This window comes from Lepisma saccharinum, chromosome 2, assembly GCF_977018435.1.
Source record: "Lepisma saccharinum chromosome 2, izLepSacc3.1, whole genome shotgun sequence".
Taxonomy (NCBI): domain Eukaryota; kingdom Metazoa; phylum Arthropoda; class Insecta; order Zygentoma; family Lepismatidae; genus Lepisma; species Lepisma saccharinum.
This window is the reverse complement of record NC_139230.1, coordinates 69419469-69444404: the sequence shown is the minus strand read 5'-3', so window position 1 is coordinate 69444404 and position 24936 is coordinate 69419469. Positions and strand designations below refer to the sequence as shown.

Genomic DNA, 24936 nt, shown 5'->3' with positions numbered 1-24936 from the left:
GCCGCTTTTTTGCGAAGACAAGGCCGGAAAAATTCTGACCTTAGATCAGCCACCCTGGGAATCGAACCCGAGTCTCTCACGTGGCAGACGCCTTACAGGCTAGATCACCGCGACTTCTGTGTAATAAGAAGGGGTTTCAATTGAAAGTCTCGGGTGTAAAACATGGTAAGTGACATTTTGGTCATTTCTGAGTTCATTAAGAAAAATAGGTTATTAGACGCTATAACTGTAGATAAATTGTTTTCGTTATGTGTTTACCAATTTCAGAAGGCTTCACTGAGTGCAATGCAAATTGTATGACATGGCAATTTCACTCGAAAATTTAAGGATGGCCCATTTTACTTTGTAACTCAAAAATATATTAAATGTCACTTCCCATGTTTTACATCCGAGCCCTTCAATTACAAGCTGACTAGCTGTGTGCGCGCTATGCCGTAATAAAGAATATGTTCATCACATATCTGGTGTCAGGCCCCTGGCGTGAAGGCCCTGATGCGAGTCCCGTCATTTAAGCGTCATTTGGGCATACAGATGGTTAGTTTTAGTACCCATTTTTCCCCATTGCATCTATTTTCTTGTTCAAAATAAATACTCCATGTTAACCATGACAATAGTTATATACTACTATAGAGAATTAAGACAGACGATTGTCTCCAGTAAGGGAAAGAAACAACTACCAGGGTTGATAAAACAAGCCCCTATTCCCGATCTAGACTGTGCTCTCTCTTAGACGTTCAGACACGCCTTCTAGAATCTGACTTCCACAAAATTTACAGTATCTCTTCAATCAGGTCCCTTGTTCATGAATATAATATTTTTCGGGTAAAATCCACGCGTTTCAGAGTTACGTCATTTTGAAAATTTCAGTTTTTTTAAAGAAATAGTTACATTTTTCATCGATTGTCTCTGCATCTGAGAGGAATATTGACTTGGAAAAAACACTTTTTATTAGCCATTTCATACAATACATTGCTAGAATTTGTTGAATGTATATATATTTTTAATTTTTAGGGATTTTTTTTCTAGAAAATACAGCAGGTACAGTCGCTATATGTGAAAGAGTATTTTCTGGAATTAATTTATCTGATGAAAAAAATTACATTATCTAAACTCTGAGGATGTATTTTGAGGGGGTATCTATGTATAAATAATAGAAAGTGAATAAAAATTGTGGCGGAAAAATTTTCGGAAAAGGGATTTTTTGAAATATTTTTTTAAAAAAATTGTGGGCCTGTGGTAACATGAGCAACTACGTATAAGAGCTACAAAATGAGTGTTTTCACAGCTCTATATCTGATTTAGAAGGGGAGAGTTTTGATGAGACGTGTAAGTCGCTTTCCAAGAACATCGAATTTTCAAAATACCGTAACTCGGGAACGCGTGGGATTTCACCTGTAGAAATTTACATTCATTCTCATGGCACGCTGCTAATTTGGTAATATTCCGAGAAAGTTGTGGCAAATTTGCCCATTTTCCCTTGATTTGACACACACACACACAGAAGGATACGGTGGGAAAACAAAATTAAAAACAATCCGTCTATTAGTCTGTTTTACGGTGTCTAGTGCAATGTTGCGCAACAAATAAACATAAATTTTCTCTCGGTCGAGGAGGTAGGTAGAGCTTTCTGAAAATTTGACCACAATTCAAGCACAATTTTGGAATATATACAAGAAAGGTTGCAGGATTGGGACAATAAGAAATTACGGAAGTGGTAATTCCCCTCCAAGATGAAAATTAAAACAATTTATTCAGCAGGAATAAAAAGTTCTGGGATAGATTTACCTACACTTATTCATCAGTGGAAATTATAATATTTAACTCTATTGAACTCTATATGTTCATAATGGTATAAATATTAGTGTCCCTTCCCCAGCTAGTGTCCTCACAAAACTGAGGTAGTCATGTAAAATATTCCATTTTTTTCGTTTATCGCCATGCTAAAGATTATTTGTCACCACAAATATACAAGAATCTAACTTCGTTCTCCTCTGGCTAAACATAATTATTCTCGACTGCACTTAAAGACAAATCAAATTTCAAACGGAGAGTTACGAAAATTAAACAAAGGTGCCAGAAATAAATATTTTAACGACAATGTTTTGACCTTAGAACACTAAAATGTAATTCATGCGAAGAAAATATTTTGCTCAATTATCTTATTTTGGAATTTAACTTTTCTGCTTGGACGAAGGCGATTGTAATATGACACCATTTCTTTGACGGGTGGCTTTCTTTTTAATAAGTAGCGTTACCTCAGGAGAATGGTACTCCACTCCCTGTACCTCGTGGATGAGGTGAAATGGTAGGAAATATGGTTGAAAACGTAAACTCAGAGCTCCAAAGAACTTGCTGACCGTTACGAAATTCTCGAAGTTGTCTCTGACACAAATAATTTCGACAATCATTGTCTTCTGCGCGTTTCCTACGCTCTCAGCTCACAGCTATGATTCTTTTATTTCATTTTTTTTTTTTTATCAAAATGCCTTTGCACCAGTTCGTACTCATAACGCCTGAGCGCTTCTTCCGTTCTCATTTAATTAATTTGCAATGAATATTCTCCCTTAAGAGCGCCTTCTTCTTTCTCCCTCGCATCCTTTTGACGTTTTCACTCCATTCTCATAACTGCTTGTTCTCCTGAATTTGAGCATGCTTGAAAATGATTAATTTCATACTTTTTCTTTGCTCCGTCAGGCACTTTATTTCTCATTTATATCTAAGCGGTATTGCTTACAATATTGTGACATATTTTCATTAGCGTAGGTGAAAGCTAGCAGGTATGTTTGTGTTTTTTTATATATATTTCAGCTAGACTTTCAGGACAAATAAGTTGGTTCAATTTCGCTTTTCATTTGTGATTTCTGGAACTCCCACGTAACTGAATAGTTATTGCTCTCGCTTTTGGTACGAGCAGTCCCGAGTTATATCTCGGGTGGAAGCTCCAAAAAAGATCTCAGTGTTGACCCTGCATTGTGAGGATAATTAGGAAGCTGTACTTGATGACAACATACATTATCTGTGACGTAGGTACTGACCAACTCACTTCCGTGTGAACATAAATGTAGCAATCCGCGCACATGGGAATCCATATTCCTGGCCACAGTTATGCTTGGAGCTTCGGTCCGACAACTGATGGCGCATGGTTGCATTTGCACTTTTAACCTGGTCAGTTTTCTCGAAAATATAAGCCCACATATACTAAGGCCCATTTGACTTGATAGTTTAAACATTATTTTTTTCCTCGTGAAAATACCGAAATTCCTTAACGATTCTTAAGTTATTATGGACAGCTTAAATTACAAGAAGTGTCTATTATTCTTAATGTATATATACGTACATCACTTTAATTACCATGTATGTAGAAAATATACACAAAATGTTATGCAATTTACTCACGAAAGTGGAACTTGGAAGCTAGAGACCAGTTAACATTCCTCAAATATCCTTTGCAATCTCACGACAAACAACGTTTCATAACGTCGTATTTTCCCGTCCTCCTTGGCGGAGTAGCTATCATATCGCACTGCGACGCCAGAGGTCCCGGGGTTCGAATCCCGGCCTGGGCATATGTGTTTGTTTTCAAAATATCATCACTTATTTCCATCTTCGCAATTAGACAAAAGTGGCATAAAAGCGAAGTAAAATAAATCAAATCAAAATCAAAATAACGTCGTATTTCTTATAGTTTCAAAATCTGTCTATCGTAACTATATTTCTTCATACTTAGATTATATATATATATAAAGGATTTCATTAAACGCTTCAATACGGGCACGCGCTAAAAATTTACAATGCATGCAGTGGGCATTTTTAAAGGTGAACTGTGACAATTCTGGCCCTACGTCAGTGCCAAGTATGGTTGTCAGCAAATACGGTTGAAAAAAAAGTAGCACATTCCAGTCTAAAAATCTAGATGAGATTTGATGCACCGACCACGCGTAGATCAAGGAAAGGCCGCTTGAGAGTTTTTAGCACTCAAGGCCTGTTTTGTCACCGAGTTTAGGGTCAAACGTAGGATATCGTGTTGAACATACACGGTCACAAATATTAAACTGTATTAGTGACTGAAAAAAGTTTAGGCATAGATATAAAACAATTTTGAATTTTGTTTCTATATCCTCACACAAATATTAGCAGGTTGAACAGCAAACAGTCTATCCGTCATAAACTTTCCAATTCAGTAAAACGTTGACATTTTATATTTTCGCAGTAAATTTAATAATTCCACGGACTTTCACTTTCTACCTTTTTCCATTGTTCTCTCCCATACATGTCATGTTAACCATATGACATAACCAGTTACCCTTAATTATATTAACAATTTGAGAAATTTGTTGATGTTGACAACCCGAAGTACCCGGGGAAACATGTTCGATACTAAGATTACACCTCCTTCAAATTAATCTGTTCATTAATAAAAACCAAAAATATTTTAAAAATATAAAAATTAATCTTACCCGTGTAATAAGCTCCAGTTCAAAAAATACTATGTTTAAATACATATTGGTGCATGTTGTTCTTTGAACAAATGATTCATTGACATTCGCTTATTTCCAGTTATAAAAACTTGGGGCTGTAATAGAAGAAAATAAAAGCTTTGTTTGTTTCACAACAATTGTTCTTATTTTTGGGTAATCTCTTTAACTAAACACATTTTGTTTTTCGATACAGAGTATGCTTGAAGGCTTGAAAACCAAGATTCATTTTCATTGTACGTACAGTCAGAGACTACTTCTACAACTATCGGAAATGGTATGGAATTTGTCCGCCATCATTTTCATTAATTTTGTTTTCCGCAATGTGAGATTCAATAATTGAAACGAAATCATCAATAAGCAGAGAACAACCTCTGCTCCAGGTTAAGTACAATGACATTATCTTAAAAACAAACCAACAAACAAAAGACAAGAAAATGGCGATGGACAATTTGCCTACTGACATTTTTGCCGATGATTGTACGACCCCATTAAACTTACAACACCTTGACTTTCATTCCAACATTTTAAAAGGGGCACTAGAAATAGCACTAATTCAACAACTTCCCCGATGGCGTAGTGATATCTCTGTTACGTCGTAATCAAGTGGTCCCTGGTTTTATCCCCTGTGGAGGTAAATTACACAGTGGTTTTGATCCCACTTCCAACTGTAGGTCCAATCCAAATTAGCCAATCTTGAGCATAAAATGAATTAAAAAACAAAACTTTGGCAAACTGATTCAACGACTATGCCATCCATTTTGTCACAAAGGAAATAAGTTTGCGAATAGCAAGAAAAGACCTTCAATAAACAAATTGATAAAAAAAAACAACTATGAAATGTGAAAATTAGCAATTCAAACACAAAAAGACACTAATTCGGACCGTGCGTAGTATCTTGATGACCCTTCAAACTCCATTACTGCCTGAGGACCAAATACATTTGCGTGAAACGGTGCTTTGCTGGGGCGTCGTTTCCAAACTGCCAGCGGCGAGTTTACTTTTTTATTTTGCGGCTGCTATGCTCATTTCCTCCAACTACCTACGTACATCATGCATATTTTTAATGTTGTATGAACATGTTTCTATGAAACATATATCATCACCATTTCGTTTTCTTTTTCATGTTAAAATCGGGTATTAGTTTCCTTCATCGGTAGCTGATGATAGTTGATTAATGGAATGGTTCACAGATAAGTTGTTGATTTGGTGTTTTAAGTCCACTTTATGCACAGTAGGGCTAATCGGGACTGGACCTACAGTTTAAAGTGGGATCCAAACCACTTGTGCTTCCACCGGGTATCGAACCCGGGACCCCTTGATTACAAGGCGACGACGCAACCACTGCGCCATCGGGGAGGCAGGTTCACAGATAAGTATTTATGTTTGTAGGCATCATATTATTGCGAAAGAAAACTATATTTCCAACAAGGGCGTGAAAGACTTATTTATTCGAGGATGAAGGTGAACCACAAAAATAAAGAGCTACAAGAATCGGGAAAGTAAACGCCTGCACATTTATCTTACATATTGCCTAAAATGTTTCATCCTTTCCCTTGTGCTTCTCTTTTGAGGACATTTTTTCGTACACTGCTGAAGAAACCATCATTATTTGTAGAATATTTTAAACAAGACATTTACACATTTATTTTTCATAGTAATATCATTAAAACAGCGGAATTTTTTACACTTCTTTCTTAGTCCAGTTAATCAAAAATGTGACAAGCAACATCATATTTTAATTGTTGATTTTTATATGTTTAAATATGGCAATTCAATGTCACATTATTTGTCTGACTTATTATTTATACCAAGTGCAAGAAAAATTAGACGAAATAGACGAATAAAACTTTGGAGAATGTTAAATACTCGACAAGTTGTCTCATGAACATATAATGGTGTTTCTTCTTGGCTAGTAAAGCTTTGAATATTGTTCTTATGTCTTCCATCCATCAACGAGCCTGCCATCATGCCAAATGAATAAAGTTTATTTCACATAGAATGACATTGCTAAACATATCATAAACAATAATATACTATTATAAACTTGAAACTGGAAATAGGTACAGTATGTTGTCACGCAGATTAAATTTTTATCTAATGCCATCGATAGACAATATGCGCAATACGTGCTATCTTCCTGGAAGGTGACATGGAGTTCCCCACATGGATTTAGCATAGCTTTTCTACTACGTTTGGCTAATCGAAACGATGAGGATGAGTCATGATTAGATGAGATTGATAAGATTACATTCACTAAGAACACCCATGTTCATACCGGGACTCGAACCCGGCAACTTCAGTGGTGAGATGCTGAGTTGACCACTTAACACGCTCGGCCACCGAGGTGGCACTTTCTTCTGATTGTATCAATTACAGTGTAATCATGAGTTGAGCAATGTACTTGTACTTAGCATGCACACTATGTATACATGTGCATAATGCTTTTATTTATTTGAACTCAGTATCACAATTATAAGATGAAATCAAAGATTTCTTGTTACACATCATTGCGATGAATAAGCAATTACGCTGCAAGTATTGATTCAATATATATTTGATGTATTTTGTTTTCAGGTGCGTGACCTTCCCTTTGCCCTTGGGGTCGGAATCACATCTTAAAACGAAAGAATAGATGAGATTATTTTTGATAATCCGCTTGACAGAAAGAAGACTGGATTGCATGTCTTGTATTGTGCTATGCATTCTTCGATTTTAAAACCTTGACTCATGAAAGTAAAGCCTCTATCAGAGTTGACTTCAGTGGTCCAACAATGCAGAAATCACAGACAGGCATCAGCAATGTAAGTTTTATATTCCCTCACATACCAACGCATGTCCCTTCCATTGTTCGCTGTCTGATGGCATCACCCACCCAACCGTCCTAATGATGGCATGAATAGAAGAACGTCGGCTATTGTCAAACTTACCTTTTACAGGCAACTTATACCGAATCGGGCTGCAAATTGTTTGTCGTTGTCTGCCGTCATTGAAAAAGATGAACCAGTCCTTCTCAGAAGCGACTGACAGACAAGTAGGTTAATATTGATAAAAAGTATATTGTTTTTATTAGGGATGTATGTGTATGTACACATGCACAGAGGTAGCATTCTTTAAATGAGAATTAATCTATTCTATTGCTGCAAGACGAATGCACCAGCGTATGAAATACAATATTACCAATTATGTTATTCGCAAGACTCGTACTTTGCATGCATATTTCCCCTCCCTTCATATTTAATTGTCTGCTACATGCTTGTTACATTTCATTTCATTTCTTTATTTGTGCATCACAGGACCGAAGTGCCATTTGTGCTGAACATAATGTACACAAAGATAATTTTAATAATACACACAAATGTTAATAATGTTAATGTTAATACATCAAATAATGTTCAATTTATGATAGTGTGATAACAGTTAAATACAGTTAAAACTCCTTTACAGACAAATCCGATAAAATATAATGTTTTATAGAATTTGCGCCTAAAGGTATTTTGCACTCTTACGGCGGCCAGTCCTAGTTCTGGCAAGGGAAGTGGGGAGCGGGGATTACGCCGCAGACCAACCAGACGACAGCAGTTGCGCCGATAAACACGACGCGGTGGAAAAAAGTACTACGTGAACCTCGTTCTACTGGCTGCTGCGTTTCTTATCGCGCTGGATTGGTCGCTTCCCTGCTCTCCACTTCCCTTGCCAGCATATAGGGCACCCGCCGTAAGACTGGAAAAGAGCTATACTAATAGCACTACATGAATCGAAAAATATGTCCAAATCTTGCACAAAGGATAACTCATTATACGATTCCTCAACTCTTATTATTGGAGAGTTTTTGTGTAGCCTATGTTTAACCTTGAGAATGGCGTGTAGAAAGGTGTTCTGTTCCTCAGTGTAAAAGGTATTACATGGAAGTTCATTCTCTCTAACAGCTCAGAACATAGCCAATCTTGTCTTACTAATTTACGTAAAAACATTAGATCATTAAAAACTCACCTTTCTTTCAAGGTATTGATACCAAAATGGCTACATAAAGTTACATAATTTCTATTATGATTGCTTTTAAAACACAACCATTTGACCATTTGCATTTGTACCTTTTTCACCGCGTCCTTCCAAGTCTTATGCTGAGGATTCCAGATTGAACTGCAATACTATTCTAACATCGGGCGAATTAGTGAGATGTATATCCTATTTACCGTCGAGACTGAAAAATTATGCAAAAATTTCTCCTGATAAAACCTACAAGCTTCAGACTTCTTTTTATGATCGCTTGATAATGACAATTAAGTGTTAAGTCAGAAGTAAAAGTAACACCTAAATCTATGACATTGTTCGTTGAACTATTTTATTGTCTATACTGTAGTCGCAAGAGACAACTCTTTTCTAATTACTAAAAGATACAATCTTGCACTTATCTACGTTCAGGACCATTCCTGTTTGTGTGCACCACTCGGCAAAATTGTTCAAATCGTCTTGCAGTTTTATGCAATCGTCTACTGACCGAATCTGGTGGTACAACTTTACGTCATCTGCGTACATTAAGACCTTAGCTTTTTGCATTTTAGGGGCACATCGTTTACAAATAATAAAAACAAGTATGGGCCTAAGTTGGAACCTTGGGGCACTCCAGACGACACCTCCATTGCAGAAGATGAAGAACCGTTCAATGCAATAGTTTGCGTGCGGTTTGATATATAACTAGTTAACAGATCTAATAGCTGACCCGAAACCACCATTGAACGTAGTTTTTGTATGAGAATTACGTGATGCAGCTTGTCAAATGCTTTACTCATGTCAGTGTAAATAACATCCATTTGTTGTCTGGTATTAAAGCTATCAGCAATATCCTGTATTATTACAGCTAAGTTTGTAACCGTAGATCTCCCGCGTAACATGCTGTTGGGGTGCAATTGCATCCCTCAGGTGCCATTTAAGGGGGTCGCATATAAGCGATTCCAATACCTTAAAAAAATAGGCAGGAGTGATATAGGACGATATTTACAAACGTCATGCTTGTCACCTGATTTATGAATTGGTGTTATTAAAGCTTTTTTCCATCTCAGAGGATAGATAGGCCTACCGGTTTCTAAAATTTTACATTAATTTGTCTCGTAATTAATCATTTCTTTCTTATTCTTTTTAAAAATTGTGACAAAAATAAACGTTGGCCTGTTACTTACAACAACATTTTTTTGTTTCGCACTGCTAAAATAAAACATCCCTTATTTGCCAAAAAAAAATAACTTGCACTCTATATTCTCCTCTGTCTTGAGTACCCTAAAAATAGTTATAATTTGCATTTCTCTGCGTCAGCAATCCGATGTAAACTTTATCGCGATCGTGTTGTGCAGTCTGAAGATTTTGATATATCTTCCCAACAATCAATTTTCTTCGGAATATTACGCAATTATAGTTATTAGCTGTAGTTAAGGAAATAAAAGGCAGCTTCCATTCTGCGACTTTCTGTCGTAAGCGACTGCACGATGTTACGACTGCGGTAAGCCAATCGCAAACAAATCGACTTGCAGTCTCAAGACTAAAAATCGTAGGTGCAGTCAAAAACTCCAAGAAGTATACTAGTCTCTGCTTCACTATTTCTCAAGAGCGAATAAAAAAATAATACTCTTTTATCCGATGAATGTGCTATTTTATTGGGAGTTCTCACCACCGAAATGTTCATTTTGGTCCAAGCAGAATCCTCAGTTTTACAAAGAAATTGAACATAAACCACATCATTTGATGGTTTGGGTGGAAATGGCAGAAGAGCATCTGTTTGTATCCCTAAAATGCTTGTTAGATTTCTTTGGTCCATTTTGATTGGCCATAGCTTCCCGCACATCCTAATTATCTAATCATCTGCGGGAAGCAGATCAATTCTAGATTGATGACCTGCGACAGTGGCGGCGATTAGAGGGGGCGAGGGGGCCAGATGCCCTCTTACTTTTTGCCACTTTTACCCCCACACTATGCTAATTTTCTTCTACAAAGGAAAATATACTGTATTTCCCCCCCACCCCCAGTTTTGGCACCTTGCCCCCCCGGTTTTGGAACCCAATCGCCGCCACTGCCTGCGAATATACATACCCGCCTGTTTCAATACACTACCTACCATATAATATCAGGACAGGGATGAAATTACACACACATGCATTGGGCAATACTTACGTGTAAAACAGCAAAATTTGCGATCCGATGTTGAGAGAGTGAGTGAGACGTGAAATTATCTGAAAATTAAAGTATGAGTGTAATATATACCATATAAAATACGGATCAAATCTATCGTTCGTAAAAAATATTTAATATAGTTTATCGTAACCTATCTACACAAAACAAAACTTGATGCATTATCTATCCTCTACAAATTAAATTTAAGAAAATGAAGTATAGATAGTAAAATATGGAGAATGATGTTTATATTAATTTTTCTTACTCAATTATTTGTATTAATTCACTCATATTGCACATATTATACGTAACTACAAATTTTATTTTCGATTGATTGATTGAGTTGGTATTTTAGATTAATTTTTTTGCAAACTGAAAACAATATTGATTTAATAGGGCGCAAATAATTTAACGGGGGCGCCATGGCATTCTCTTTTATATTTTATTTTTATCGTTCGGCTCCCAGGTCAGACTCCCGCCTCCCCCTACCTACGGATCTGAAATTGACGAGACTGTAAGAAAGGCAGATATTGCGAGCGAAGCGATCAAGAAAATTTTGTGAAATGTATTAATTCCATCTTGAGTATACATTTGTACTGCTACTATTAGATCCTGCTAGTCTTGTTTATTTTCTACTTCGATGTTTGCTTCCCTTGCACCCCCCCCCCCCCTCTAGAATTGATTTCCGTCCAAGGTTGACGGGGGCAATGCTCCCCATGCCCCCTTCCCCTTGTGATTGCGCCACTGCCGGCAAGTGAATTAGTTATGCCACTCCAGCAATTCATTTCAAAGATTATTTATAGTATTCTCAACCAAGTGGTAAAAAGTTGTGCATTTTGCTCGTTCCCATGTTCGAAATCTGATTTTGTGCGCATGCGACAACAGCGAGTAATCGTAAAAAGCGGCACCTTTTCCAACAAATACCCGTAAGTTCGAATTTCTCGACTATTGCTCATACATACAATTGCATATCACGCATTAACGTGATAAAACTAGACTACATGCTGAGGTAGTTGCACCGCACATCAAAAATTACAATTTAAGCATTCAAGTTGAGAATTTCAAACTCGTTTATTCCGATGATATTAACCCAAACACGTACAGAGAAATCTTGATGTGAGAAATGAAAGGCGAGGTTAATTTGTCATTTACCAAGGCGGGTAGAATTGATTTCACGGTGAACTTGCATCATTTGTCAGCAGTCATTTCCCTGAGGCTGTAGCTAATATCCAATTGTGTAGAACATCTGGTAAGCGAGATATTGTGTGGAGTCACATGGATTTTTTTTCTTGATGAAAAAAAAATACTTGTAATTTTTCTTTCTTGTAGAAACACGCCGAAACAGCCAACAATAGAAATGTTGTCATTTGTCGGAAATTTTGACGTTCACATGCTGTGAATCATATTAAGTGTAAGCGCAGCTGCATCATTACATTGGCATTAGAAATTTCCCAACAAGTTGTGGCACGGTTTTCTCTTTTTTACCAGTAACTTTCTTTGTCATTCCAAGTGGAAATAAACACATTAGCATGGGTTGATAAGAGATGCAGTTTATTTGAATATTACAACTTCAATAATTGTACCAACTTCAATCAATTATGTAAAATAAAAACATTTATACACTGTCAAGGCTATGACTAAGCAGTCATGAAGGAAGACCTTAGAGATACACAGGTTCCTATGGATTTCAAGTTAATTTCCTTTCACGCAAAGTGTGCCATCATGTGCTGCTTTGAATTATATATTAATGAACATGCATTTTTACTCGCTTTTAACTGCAGTAGCACCGACCTCAAATAAATTGGGGTGGGGCCGAATTGACACGTATGATATATAGCAAATAAAAAAGAAGTTAGTGAAAACGTTTTGTGAATTGAAAAATATTCTCATAACAATATGAATGTAAGTGCAGCAATTAAACGTACTTAAACAGCATTTTATGCATCGATATTTACATATTCATATAGACACATTTTAGCCAATTATTACGTTTTCAAAACTCGGTGTAGGCTACACTTATGGGTTTATGGAACGAAACTCGTAGATTACAACGTCGCAATAAATTCTTTGAAATATAGTGCATTACCTACAGGTATATACGAGGGATGAGGGAAAAGAGGGGTAAGTCATACATTTTGTGACCACGACATTTGTCGTAATTTTAGTGTTACGTAGTTAAAATTGTCTGCAGCTAGATACCATGAAGGGTTGGAATATTATTACATTTGACGGAAAGTGGACAGTGTCTTTGAAGATATTGAACAAAAACTAATTTAGAAAGGGTATGAAGGCAAGTAGCAACATTCTAAATACTATAACTGCCGTAAATTTAGATTTTGTGCTGACATTTTTACAGCTACTTAGTTACTTTGGACACTTGGTCTTCCGTTGCATTTCTTAGTGAAATCGATCAAAACAGTTAAAGATGGCGGGCAGAAATCCTATATTATGTCTTGTAAGAGCTTCACAACCTACAATTATTCGTCTAGGCTACATTCTCGAAGAATAAGAAACGAAAATCTTTACCAATGAGGACACTACTCGAACTACAAGTTTCTAATAAAATCTTTCTAATATATTGCGTAGGCCAAAGTGGACTGAATTGAAGTGAAAACATTGTGACCAAGATTGCTGTAGTAAATTTATGGGTTTTAATTTGATATTCATAAAGCATCGTAGTCGCCTCGTAATTAATGGGTCCCAGGTTCGATACCCGGTGGAGGCAGGTCATGCTTCGTTACCTTAAAACGCAGGTCCAGTATCAATCCGCCTACCTGTGCATAAAGTGGACATAAAACTAAAACACTACTACGACAGGGTCTTTAATTCGAAAATAAAATAGTACAATAACATTTATCTGGATTGTAACCCCGGCCCACGTTGTTGCATACAGTTAGACTAATTTATAACCACCGACAAATCTACTGCTGTAATGAACACCACTTAACCAGGGAAAAATATAGTGCTGTTGAATTAACTTGTGCATACCTTCTGTCCACGTGGCCGACCTAAAAGGTGCAGAAGTATAGAACGTAACCAACCATCACGTAAACTACGGTAAAAATTAATGAAGAGAATTCATCAGACATGACTTACAAGTAAATTGGCCAACCAGGCGTTGAAAAGATTTCATCAGCCCTTCTTTGTTTGAACAAATGGCAGTCCCCCCCGTAGGCAAACTGGCATCGCCTGTGTGCCGGCATATCGGGTGATCTCTTTCCCGCTGAGCGCTGAGCAGTCAGTCGCGAAATAACCGAAACACGTAGCGACACGGAAAGGCGAAGCGTTTGGTGATTCGTTTTCGGGAATGCCTAGAAGTTGGGGCTGTTGGCTGACGCGGTTGAGGTAATTGGGAAAATAAGGTTTCGTGCTTGAAACTTGCCCGGGAAAGGATTCGAAACTTTATCTGACACATTTGTTGATTGCTTTTCGTGGCACCTAAGGGAGGAAATGAGCAAATTCTCTCGCGCAGAGATAAAGCACAGGTTTATTAATTTTCAATCTTCAAAGCTAGAACGTGTAGAGAAAGAGGCAGATGTATGACCAGTGTGAGACAACATTTTTGCTTTGGCTTAGAGAGATGGGATATGTCGTTCGTTGCTGGATTGAGATGTGAATACTGCATACATTTTCAAAGAAACCTCCTCTTTTGGAGGGAATGCGCATAATTATTTTAATTATTATTAAAATTAATAACAATAAAATAATTAGAAAATAATATAAAGTTCATAACTGTAATTTAATGATATACATATAATTATAATGTTGTGCATAATTATAAATTTCTCACAGAAACCTAAATTTCCACTGGTTATACTGAATTTTCATATATCATTCATTCAATTTCCTTTGGAAACCCTATTCGTTTTAGAAAACCATTATCTCTGTCATTTTTTTAGAACCTATATTTAAAAAAAATTAACATTTGTTCCATTTTGCACAGAACATTCACAGACAGTTCATCAACCTCCTTTTCTTGAACAAGGATTTGAGAATGACAAACAAGAAACCTTGCAATGGTCTGGAATTTCAATATTACGAGCATTTTGCATTAAATTTATTAACATGTTGCTCTCCTGTTTTAGTCAACATTATGTATTATGCCACTATTTCTTGAATATTATATTATGGTAAACTGAATTCCATTCATTACTTGTGATTGATTTCTGGTTTTAATATAATTTTGATTACTAGTTTTATTATTATTGCAGGTATAACAACGAGTGATGAAGTTCAATTTTCTTCTTTACTCCCTCCCACTTCTGCATTAGCTATAGTACATTCTTCAACATTAGTTACTGTTATTTTCTCTGTGGCAGAGTGGTTAAAACAGAGCACTGCGACACCAGGAATCCTGAGTTCGAATCCCGGTAAAACGTGGATGTTTGTGTTTGTCTGTCCTGAAGTCCTGAATAAAAAAGTCGAAAATTTGAGTTTAATTGATATGACGTTGAGGTGTGGAAGTTTTCCTTTAAAAAACAGAGGTTAACACAGTGGTCTACAATGGCAGGGGTCCCCGGTTCATAAACACAGCCCGGGCATGGGTGTTCTTTGAGAGTGTTGCTGATCAATTTCATCATATCATCACTCATCCTCATCTTCGCGATTAGTCAAAAGTGGAAGAAAAGTGAAGTAAAATAAACAAAATCAATCAATATTTCATCACAATAACCTATACTGTCAGTTTCAAGGGGGATACTGGTCATTAAACCCAGTTCATGCCATTCATTAATTTACCTTCATTCAGATTCATATGTGGCACACTAGAGACTACCCAAGGTCTCTCTCCACTCAGCCTGTGTTCAACAACAGTAGGCTTTATTTCAATCACTTTTGTTCTGAAACTGGTGTAGTTTCATTTCTCAAAGGTCGTATTGCGTGAAAATAAAGTGAATGGGACTTTTGCCTACTATTGTCTTAGCAGGCAGACTATGTACAGGTTTCTCACATATTTGTGACCTAAAAATTACAAAAAAAAAAAACATAACATGGCATTCATTTATTCATGCGTATTATACTGATCGAAAACAGCTAAAGATCCTTCATGCAGCGTTAGAACACGGACAAATAATGCAGGTATACTTCCACTTCCCGATGGCATAGTGGTAACATCGTTGCCTTGTAATCAAGGGGTCCCGGGTTCGATACCTGGTGGAGACACATTGCACAGTTATTCGGATACCACTTTAAACTGTAGTTCCAGTCCCGATTAGCCTATCTGTGCATAAAGTAGACTTAAAAAATCAATTCAAACTAAAAAATACATAGCATGCTCACGTACATTCTCACACACGCGTACACACACACGTAACATGAACACATAATAAAAAAGAAACCTGCGAAGTTAACTCGTTAATAGTGCAGAAGCGTCGCCATCCGAAAATTAAAATCCAGAGAAAGTACATTGAAATGGAATTGTCTGTGCAATAGACAACACAATGCACGGACAGAGAGTAAGAACTTTTCTATAGATTTTTCAGTTCTTACGGCGGGCGATCTAGAAGCTGGCAACGGGAGCGGGGAAGCGACCAATCCTGCGCGATAAGAAACGCAGCAGCCTGTAGAACGAGGTTCACGTAGTACTTATTTCCATCACGTCGTATCTCTCGGCGCCACCTGTATTGTCTGGTTGGTCTGCGACGAATCCCCCGCTCCCCACTTCCCTTGCCAGTTTCTAGAGCGCCCGCCGTAAGAACTGAAAGACCTATAGCAGGTCACAACATGTGATTTGGATACATATTTTGCTGGAAATTCTACGAGATGTAATATTCACAATTTCGTCGCCATTTGAAAGCCACACAAACATTTGAAACTAAATATATCATTTGTCATACTGTTTCCAAAGCATGTTTCCATGCTGTTGGTTTTCTAATATCACAACACCAATACTGGCAAATAACTGGTGACAAAATCGCGAATGAAAATTAGATCTATGAATTGTAGTTAATCGTAAAATACTAGAAAACTGATTAAATAATGGTATTTGAAATTGAAGTATTAAATTTAAATGTTTATTTTCTTTTTATGAATATCCAAGTTGCGCTTTGAAATTTCAACATTAGCAGAGAATTTTATGTGTTATTTCAGAAAATTATTTCTATTTTCATGTTTCGAAAATTGCTACATACATATAAAGTTTGTATATGAAAATGCACACATATATAATTTCTCGAAGATATAAATCGTCCTCTGCTTTAATATCTTTAAACAATAATGAATTTTAATAGTGGTTGTATGTAAGAATGTGTTATATGCATAGCTGTTATCTTGGGTCCGTAGTGATATCGTTGTCACATTTTAATTAAGGGATTTTGGGTTCTATTCCTAGTGGAGGCACGTTACACAGTGGTTCGGATCCTATTTAATTTGTAGGTCCAGTCCCTATTAGCCTTTCAGAGCATTAATTGGGCTTGAACGTTGTTATCTCAATAATAGACGTTCCCAGCCTGTAGCTCTGGGTACTAAGACCTACTTGCTTAATGGCGAGTGCAAAGTCTATTCGTGAGGACCCTACTGCACAAGAAACAAACAAATATAAGTTACCTACCAAAAAATATGTGAATAAAAACTGACGCACGAAATGCTTTGCCATTCATCCATTGTCGTCGAAGCTACTATGTAATTTTTGCTGCCTCTTGTATGAATGCGTGAATTGTGAGGGAGCTCACACACCGGAGTAGCAGCTACTACTGCTGTTTGTGCTCTGTAAGATTACTAGTTACCGAAGAGTTCCTCCACTGAATTACTTTTATTTTTATTTCAATATGTTATCTTTTTGGGGGGGGGGAAGTTTCTTCTCTTTTTATTTATATTTTACGGAAAGAGTTATGATCCTATCATTTTATATTAGTATTCGTTTTCCATCGTAAATTTTCATTAATCAATTGTAACTTTAGTGAATAACATGCGTTCTTTAAAAGTCATAATAAATATTTCAAATTAATTTGAAACTACATAATGAGGGAGGCGGTTCTATTTGGTTCAGTTCTAAATGTTACTCTCTAATTTGATAATGGTGCAAATATCTGAACTACAGCATCAACTATCAGTAAGACACGGATAGTAAATCGGAAGAAATTCCCGTTAAATCTGTCAGATAATGAAATAACTATAGATTTTCATTCGGAATATAGTTCCCGTCGCTATCTCTATTCAAGAGTGAAGTGAAAATTGATGGTTTCAACCTCCCTCCATCCACAGCATGGGAGGAGAGGAAGTTGAAAGGAAAAATGAGCTTCTCTGTCATTTGTTTCGGGGACAATGCCTTTGTTCTGTGGAAATCAGATACATGCCACACCATCCGGGTAAATGGGTAAGTTAGTTCCTGGCTTATGTTTCCAAGAGAACTAATTATCTATTCCCACTATCTAGACACACTACAGATGAATAATTGCTCGGTGAGCAATCTTGATATGAGTTAGACAACAAAAAAGTTAACGTTAATCACTCACTATAGAGGGGAAAATATTTGAAAATAATCTATTCCTGAATGAACAACTTAGGGGGAGAGAATGCGCGGGTAACAAAAGATTCGACATTATCGTCCTCCTCTTCAGACAATCTCCCCCTCGGACATGTAATGTGTGTTTCCGTCCCATTGTTAAACATTTTTTTTTCTACTTCAAAATATGATTAATGTACCTTTCAAGTCTCCACCCCTTTACATGAGCATTTTGCCGTGATAAAAGAAATGCAGGCACTTCTCTCTCAAGTTGCATGTCGAAAACAGTACGTTGAACAAATTCTTGTATTTGTACAAACGTAAGACTCAGTGGAACAAGCATTGCACTGAACTTTATAACCGAACGTTTGCTTCAATTTATTAAAATGTATCATTCAAACTTGAAAATATAAATGCGATTTTGTATATTGAGTTACTTACAATTAATTAATTAATTTGAAATTATAACGAGGTAATATTACTAAATAAAATTAAAAGTAGAGATCGTTCTTTGAATCTTCACGGTCCTAATTGTTAGAAGCTCTAATTAAAATATTATGTGGATCTTTAACACGATTCTAAGCTGCTTAGAGACACGCTTATTCGTCTATCATGCACATTCGTGATTTCCTCTTCATCAATTTCACCTAACCTTCACTCATTCTCGTTGTCGCGATTTGCCAAGAATGGTATAAAATCGACACTAAATAACAAAAGTACATTTTAATTGGAATGTCAAATATTACTTAGGGATGAAAAGAAAACCACGCAACAGACATTTTGGAAAAAAAATATTTACGGGGTTAGATTTAAATTAAACTGTAGAGAAATATGATCACATCACTCATGTAAATTTAGATTCTGTTCTAATTCGGTTACGCAGAAAAGTTTCGATTTTGAATTTGATTTTTTATTTGATTTGCTTTATTTTACTTCACTTTTTGTGCCACTTTTAGCTAATTTGCGAAGATGGAGATGAGTGATGATATGATGAAATTGATGAAAGGACACTCACAAACATTCACGCCCAGGCCGGGATTCGAACCCGGGAAAAAGTTTCGGAAAAGTTTCTTTCGAAAAATTTTCTTTTTAAGTCCATTTAATGTTCAGACTATGTTAAAATTTATTTTAATTCTGTTAGTGTATTTTAATTGTCTACATATAATTGTACATAACATAAATTTCTAAGTGCAAATCTGAATTTGAGACAAAGGTTTTGTAAATCTCCCTTTGACACATAAGTTCTCAAGAAGTTCGTTTTAGTCAATTTCATGTTGAAGTAGGCTAATCAGTTTGAGTGGGATCCCAACCTCTGTGCAAAGTGCATCCAACAAGGATCGAGCCAGAGGGTTCCTGATTACTAGTCGACAGCGTTACTACTGTCTCATCGGAGAGATATTAGTTCTCTTGTTCATTTGAAGTTTGTTTTAAGTCCAAATTATGCTCAGGTAGTTCTCAATATGTAGATTGATTGTCTATTGGCTGATATAATGTATTTGATTTTACCATTATCAAGAGCAATCCACTTGAATTTTGAGACTTTGAGGTTTCTGTAATGTTAATTGCTTTATTTATTTTTTGAGAGTTAAATATATAATTTGGAAAATGTGGTTGTGGATGGTGAGCGAAATTTATGATGCATTTCCTTCGTAGCGGATTCAATGAATTGTTGCGCTAATACGAATTAACCATTCCATCTTGTCCAATTCGAAATATTTTTCGTTACCAATGCTAATATTTTAAACTATCGCCGTTCCATCATTTCAGTTAAATAAGTATAATAATTGGATGTCGTAATATTTATTTATTAAGCTCTTATTATTATAAGGCTCGTGCCTTATTCGGGTCAAGGAAAACGCCATTTGTACTACTGTACAGTTATTGCAATTCGAAAATTCACGAGCAATGTGATCTACAAGTTTTCAGGGTACCGCAACTAATTGTGTGATCAGAAATAATCCTTAATTGAAAACTTCGTTTCCGAACTGGAAAGTCTAATTTCGTCATTGTGGATACCAAAAGACCAAAATTACCAGAAGACTTTGAATCCCATGATTCCGGCCCGCTTCAGGAATCCTGGATTTTCTTCGTGTCCTCGGCCCTTTATCCTTTGGCCAATTCTCGTTATTTACCAGACGCATGTTCCTGAATAAACCAAGTTGAAACGGCTTTGAAGTTTGTTCATATGAGTTGTGATTCGCCGGACGCTAATTCACAAAAGGTTAAACGGGGCGTGGATTCCGAATTACTCGTTCACTTTCCTCCACAAATCGAACGCACTTTAATCCCTTAATTACAAGGAAACGGAAACCACGTCCTCTCAACTTCAGTAAAGTCCTCTAATATCGTTTTCCAAAATTTTCTTTATTTAATAATTCTTTGTACTGAACAAAGGCGTTTTTCTTTACTTCAAGGCTATTTGAGTTGCCCTGTTTTCCCCATTTCCTGATCTAATTATTATTATTATTTTGTCTGGTGTAGAAACAAGATTGGACGAGAGTTATCACATCTAGTCCTGATTTAAAATTGCTATAGCTCTTTTCAGTTCTTACGGCGGGCGCTCTAGAAGCTGACAGGGGAAGTGGGGAGCGGGGATTACGCAACAGACCAACCAGACAACAGCAGTGGCGCCGAGAGACACGACGCGGCCGGAAAAAGTACTACGTGAAACTCCTGCTACTGGCCGCTACGTTTCTTATCGTGCTGGATTGGTCGCTTCCCCTCTCCCCACTTCCCCTGGCAGCTTCTAGAGCGCCCGCCGTAAGAACTGCAAAGAGCTATAGCTCCGATTTCGATCGGGCGTCCAAACTCGTACCCGGATATCGGTACCGAAATACAAATTTCGTTTTCATTGCGAATTTCGAAATGTACGTAACGAAGTCATTTCCACTAAAAGCAAACACATGAAAATAGAAAGTGAGGAAAATGTGAATAATCTACATAGAATCTATTTGGAGCCGAAAAATATTTGGGTGGTTGTTGGTCTTTTGTCTAGAAGTCAAGACGAGGTATTCTCCTCCTACCACTGTTGTTCTAATGCCAAGGTGACTGACTGCTGCTTTCCATGGGCGAAAGTAAACTTTCATATACTTTTCTAGCCAGATCATCTCTTTGAAACTTCCACCTTGCCGTAGGATTTAAAAATGGCCAAAGTGTGTCGATGATAACGTGGCTGCCATCTATAACCATGATCGAGAAATTGGCTTCGTAACTGAGGACTAAAAGTGGTAAACGTTGTAAGTGTCAAACGTGAAAGTGTTGGGAAATCGCATCGTTCCGCACATCAGCCCGTAAGAAGGTTCACACTAACTCTTTACACGCCCTTTGAACTACTTAGAGGGCTACCCGCCACTTTTCACGTTTACCACATTATAAAACATGCCACATTTCACAGTGTAACGTGAAAAACTGTTTGAATTATTTTGGCACTTACAGCGTTTACCAATTTTAGTCTTCAAGTCTGTTTGTCAACTAATTGATCGAGTTTGAAATACCAAACTTATCTCATTCAAGTTTACCTCTTCTGATCCTAAAGTAGATAATCTAAATATATGTGTATGGGCTATAGAAAACTTCAGAAAACCGTATTCAATGTAAAGAATAAGTTTGTAATTTGTTTACTAAAAAAATATCTACAGTAACTGCGATGTCTGGAGAAGTTCGTTTTCGACATTGTTTCCAATACCATAAGCAGATGTAGCAATATTCTCGAGATTCACTAAGCTGGATCCTTAATATGTCAATTTTAATTCAATTACTTTCATACTTAATATTCCTCCGTGGCAGATTGGTTCACAACTTCAGGGGTTTCGGGTTCGAATCCCGCCCTGGGCATGGATGTTTATGAGTGTCAATTCATCAAATTCATCATATCATATCATCACTCATCTTAGTCGTCACGATTTTCCAAAAGTTGTAGAACCGCGACGGAAAACAACCTAATCCAATCAATGAATTAATATTCAAAGAATCATGCACATGACCAAATTTGTCTTACCATAGATTTGAAGTAGCTATTCCTTTTACGCTGAGAGTGAGTGCAATATTCAGAAAGATCAAAATTGTTAAGAAATAATGAACACATTTCTAAACCAAGGACATTTACAATTCATCACATGTTAGAATAACTTATAAGCTCGAATAATGAGTTACAAAATGCACATAGTGGTTCCGATCCTCCTTTAAACTGTAAGTCCAGTCCCGATTAGCCTTACTGTGCATAAAGTGGACTTAAAACACAAACTCATTCATTCAAACTCATTCAGTAGTATTATATTATTCGTGCATTAAATGTCATAGGTCAGGGATTCGCAGGATTTTCCACTGTGTACCACCTCTTATGATCTATCTTAACTACTTGGTTTCATATTATCAATTTCATATTATCTATCACTCATCCTCATCTTCGCGGTTAGTCAAAAGTGGCAGAGATGCGATGTAAAATAAACCAAATCAATCAATCAGTCCTTTTATGGCCACTTTGAAGAACTTCTTCTATTTATTTATCTGCTTTACCTGCTTCATCTTCACTTAGGGGTGTTATGTCATCTGCAAATCGGCGCATACAAATTTCATTTCCTTGGACTTTAACTCCAGCATTCAGTTTCTCTTTGACTTCATTCTTTGCTTCCTCGATATATAAATTAAAAATCAATGTAAACAGAGCACTTGCTTCTTCGGCACTGAAAAAACTGTGGAAGAAAACTAAAATATGGTTAGATTTAGAAAAATTGCCAGTCCCTACTAACTTACGGAAGTCATGATTTTGAAATTCACTGTAATCAAAGGTTCTTTGATTCGAATCCAGTAGGATGTAGTTCAAATATCAGTTAAAACTGTAGGTCCAATACAAATTATTTCCTGTGTCCAAAATATACTTTATTACTAATCTTCCTAGGACCCAGTTATTGAGCGAGTTCCTCCGGAAGATGCATCGTACTGAAACCCAGGAATTCTAGTAGAAATGTTGTGCTGCAGTTCTTTTTTGTTTTTGTTAACCCTCTGGCATCGACATTTTTGGAAAGTTAATCCCTTGTTGATCAAATTGGCGTCGTTCACTTCACTTCAGGAACTCTCAAACTGCTCAGGCCACTTCGGATTCCCCTGGTAGTCACCACACACATCTGCCAACTGAAATGGACACGTATTTTTCAAACTGTCAAAGAACGGCAATGAAAGACTACAGTGATCCACGCCGGATCAGTTACAAGACCTAAGTAAGGAAAGGTGAATGCTTGTGATACTTAATTTAAGAGTTTCGTAGCCCCTCGAGTTCTGAGAAATTGCAAATTATATGATTTATGGATAGTCTCTTAGGGTTTTGTTTCCTTCGACAGTGTTGTATGGAAACAGGTCAAGATTCCTCTCTTTTCCATTCTCTTGAAAAGACTTAATATGTTGTGGTCACACTATCTGAGGAAATGCTTGCCGATTTAACACTGTACACGACTCGAATATCACAACAGAGAGAATGTTAAATAACTGGACGGATTGGAGCGGACATTTTGGTTAACTTTGCAGAGTATTTAGTGTTCGTAAATTAGGATTTTGATTCTCCATTTGCTCTTGTACTTCGTTTCTACAGACAAGTCATAATCATGGTAAGCTGTACAACTTGAAGAATTTCCATTAAGAAATTAATACAAATTTCAACATTATGTGGCTAATTATCAAACGTTTCTGTCTAATAATATTCGAAACATGAAATTAGGGAAGACAAAAATAAACACGTATACAAACATATACAGTACTTCGAAAATACTATATTGAGAAAATCCTCATGGTGTAAAATGAGCCTAGGACCGCGTTTTGTGCATAGATGCGAGGTGTAGAACACGAATAAACATCCAGTTGAAAATACTACCTGTAAAGACACATATATACGTATATTTCCAAATTTTGACATCTTCAATAGTCTGTGTTGATGATTTGGGGGTGGTGTGTGATGTAACGAAACTCAATAGATTGGCACGGTACAACCTGGACTGCAACTTTTCAATAAAAATTTTGAAATAATTATAGCGTGTGATTTATGAAGATCAAGCTGTGACCACGTAAGTGTAAAGTCATGTAGATAAAATTATTTATCCTCAAGGACTGGAACGTTATTGCACTTGAACGGAATCGGACTACGCGTTTAAAGATGAACGAAAAATTGATTTTAATTATGGTACGCACTCTATACCGTACTGTAGTACAATACCTTCAAAACTCGTATAGAATACATTTTCCGAGTGTGAGGAACTAAATCCACATTAGTTTTAGGGTATTTATGAAGTCACAATTTTGTAATAATGTTTTAAATTATAATGCGTATTTTAGTAGTGGAGTGGGGGTCAAGTAGCAAATGTTTCAACTACGCTGTCCTAAATTTAAACCTCCTATGCTGTAATTTTTCTGTCGGTTAGATAAAAGGTTAGAATCCGTGCAGGATTGGTCTCGTACAAATTTTGAGCAAAATCGGTCAACGAAAGGTGAAATAGCGTTTGGGATGGGAATGAATTTGCGTTCGCGCCATACAAATTTGGTCAATGCATCAAAAAGTATATATCAAGTATCTTACAGTTAATGATTGTGTTCGCTAACAACGCAATTCGAAGTTCTTTATTCATGCTGTTCAATTGAAACTTCACCTTCCCCATGAGAGGAATAAAGGACTGTAAACATGCATGAATACGTTAAGAGGAAAGCACTCGCATTGTAACCGTACCATACGTAAATGCACCAATCAAAATCAAAGTGCATAAAGTTGCCGAAGTGGTGGCTTTATTTCGCGATTGTTCTCTCGTGTATCATGTAAAATGGATGTTGTTAGTACAAGAAGCTAAGCGTATCGCGCACATTTCCATACACGCT

The 24936-nt window shown here is 36.7% G+C and overlaps 1 protein-coding gene across 2 annotated transcripts in view; it reads right to left on the bottom strand.

The window, feature by feature from the left end:
* The window catches only part of LOC145984065 (protein-lysine N-methyltransferase SMYD4-like), a 253879-nt gene that overhangs the window by 142692 nt on the left and 86251 nt on the right, over positions 1-24936 (bottom strand). The window contains exon 2 of one of the 2 annotated variants that reach the window (XM_083117444.1): positions 10641-10699. The exons of the other annotated variant lie outside the window; for it this stretch is intronic. The gene's annotated coding sequence lies outside the window, so the exon portion shown is untranslated. The remainder of the gene's footprint in view (positions 1-10640; positions 10700-24936) is intronic. 2 annotated transcript variants of the gene reach the window in all.